Here is a 2836-nt window from a genome sequence, read left to right as displayed (position 1 = left end):
AGACAGCTATTGAGACACAAGCATTTGGTCAATTGTACCTAAAATATTATCTAATATTATTGAAAAATAGAGTGGTGCCATTTTGCAACAAATATTGGTAGGTGCTTCAAAAAGATATACCATTTTCGACACTCCAAAGGTTGAAAATGTTTTTTTGCAAATAAAACTCATTTTTGAGATCAATTTTTAAAGATATTTGTATTATTCCAGGTTTGTTATTTTTCTGAAAAACAAGTCTCACTTGTGACACGATGCTATTGTTCTTATTTTTTTTTTCTAATTCTATGATGTTATAAAATAGGTGACATGATTTAGCATATTATTTAATTGACTACGACCAATTTAGATGGTTATAAAATCGTCAAAGTGTGTACTACATTGTGATTGGTGGAACCGTTTGTGGCACGGATCGATGAGATGGCAGACATCCTACCATCCATTGCTAGCAATCCAACGTCCATCCATCCGTCCATGCAAAGAAAGGAAAAAAACCCACCGCACCAAACCCTACCTCTCTCTCACCTCTCGTCCCTTCCTTTCACCTGCCGCCTCCCTCTCTCTGTCCCCGATCCAGATTGGCCTCTCCCTCACCCCTCGCGCCACGCCGTCCTTCCCTCGCGCTGGCACCGGCGGCGCCCTCCTTCCTTTCTGTCACCGGCGGCGCCCTCCTTCCCTCGCGCTGCACCCGAACCTCGCTCCCGCTCCCAGCTCTTCTTCCTCCGCCCACGCCCCCAACCCCACCCCCTTCTCCTTCCCTCAGATCTCGATCTGCCACCACCCCCAACCCCACCGCCACCGCCACCATCGACGACCCTCGCCGTAGACGAGGTTGAGGCCGACCCAAGATCGAGCCCATGCCCAGAGCCGCCCCCAAGATTCGCAGGCAACCCCACGCCAATCAGGACCTCGATCTGGATCGAGCAGGCGCTCTCCACCGACGGGGCTTGGGCAGGCGAGCCAACCGCAGCGGATTCGGCCCTCAGCTCCTCCGGTGGCCAGAAAGGCGCCGCGGAGGCTCGCGGAGCACGGGGACGTCGCTCGCCGCCCTCACCGCACCTCCATTCCCCTCCACCACCTTCCCTCCCTCCCTCTACACGCCCGTCTATATAAGGTACGCCTCCCTCTCCCCTCACCTCTCTCCCCGCGCTTCCGGAAGTCGGGGTCTAGGGTTTGGTGCGCCAGTACGCTGATGGATCTGGCGGGGTTGCTGGTGGGCTGTAGGAGGGCGTCCGGATGTCGGACACGCTGACGAGCCCGCCGGGCGGCGGCTTCGGCAGCGTCAGGGAGCAGGACAGGTTCCTGCCCATCGCCAACATCAGCAGCATCATGAAGAAGGCCATCTTGGCCAATGGCAAGATCGCCAAGGACGCCAAGGAGACCGTGCGGGAGTGCATCTCGGAGTTCATTGCTTCATCGCCAGCGAGTGAGTGCCTCTGTTGACCGCTGCCGCTCTGTTTTGCCTGCCCGAATCAAGTGTGGTCTGGTGCTGACCTGTCGCCGTTTTGTCTTGTCTGTATTGTAGGGCGAGCGACAAGTGCTAGAGGGAGAAGTGCAAGACCATCAACATCGATGACCTGCTCTGGGCGATGGCCACGCTAGGCTTTCAGGAGTACATTGAGCCCCTCAAGGTTTATCTGCAGAATTACAGAGAGGTGCATGCCCATTTAGCCATGTGGGATTTTTTTATCCGAACTAATTGGGGATGGATTAGTGCTTTGAGAGTTAGGTAGGTCCATGATAGTTTAATATGTTGCTATTGTAGCCTGAAAAGCTCTGTTTGGCACTTTTGTTAGTCCTAGTTGGCAAATTTAAGCACTCATGTTCAGCTTGGTGACTGATGAGACCCCACACTGCCTGGCACCAATCATCTTATTGTCCTTAGAACAAGTGTTGATTTATCCCTCCGATTACTACTGTCATTGAGATCTTCAATTCTTTTCTGTACTGTTAATTCAGATAACTGAATGATTTGAAGCACTAAGAATTGTCTCCGGAGTCCAACTATTAAACTGTTTAAGTAGCTACTGAATCTGCTTGCTTGGTTATGGCAGATATACATGTCTTACAAATTCGTTATTCTTGTTTGAAGCTAAGCTAGGCTATTGTAGTTCCAGCAAAAAACAGGGGAGCCGCTCTTTTTGTTCTTCACTAATAAATTCTTGTTTGAATGCATATCCTGGGGGTGGTGAAGCTGGGAGCCTTTCCTCCCCATAAAAATACTTTGCTCTTCATTATGAGCAATGCCCTTATATAATTAGCTGCTAGGAGTGTTTATATACTTGATCACCGCACCTCTACTATTCTGGTTACTTTTGCTTTCTTCTCTGTAGTTATCTAGTGCATAACAGTTTTATGAGTGGCTTGTTATTTTGTTACCAGCCTACTTTCTTGTGCTCCTAGTCGAGTCTTGTGGAGAAGTAGGGCGAATCGGACATCATCTCACTTGTGCCTATGTGGTAAGAATAGAACACCACTCTCGCTTGATGTGCATGTATTAGTACAACAAAGCATTCTTACATGGTGATTGTTAGTGACACAACAATTATCTTGCAACATAGCTTGCCAAATTGCTTGCTTACTATATAACCTGTACTGCTAAACATGTTATCCAACTCCATGATGTTGTATCATTTGCAAATACTCCTGGACATCAGCTCCCATTAGCTATAATCTGTACCTCTAAAAGAGGAGTATAAACTGGACTAATCTGTACTCTATTATGCTTGAGACTTGATCCAAGCCGTATTAATTGTTGCCAGTGATGTTATTATCTACTCTAATGGCTGATGAATCTGTACCTGCCATACCATGTGGAATGACTAATGAATTTGTACCC

General features: G+C 48.2%; 1 pseudogene; it reads left to right on the top strand.

The window, feature by feature from the left end:
• The first annotated feature begins 1233 nt into the window (after nt 1-1233).
• On the top strand, nt 1234-2087 carry LOC125516098 (nuclear transcription factor Y subunit B-1 pseudogene; annotated as a pseudogene).
• The last annotated feature ends 749 nt before the right edge of the window (nt 2088-2836 follow it).

The sequence above is a fragment of the Triticum urartu genome, chromosome 6A, assembly GCF_056163025.1.
Source record: "Triticum urartu cultivar PI428250 chromosome 6A, HENAU_Tu73, whole genome shotgun sequence".
In the NCBI taxonomy this organism is placed as follows: domain Eukaryota; kingdom Viridiplantae; phylum Streptophyta; class Magnoliopsida; order Poales; family Poaceae; genus Triticum; species Triticum urartu.
The sequence above is the reverse complement of the archived record's forward strand: the minus strand, read 5'-3'. Positions and strand labels throughout refer to the sequence as shown.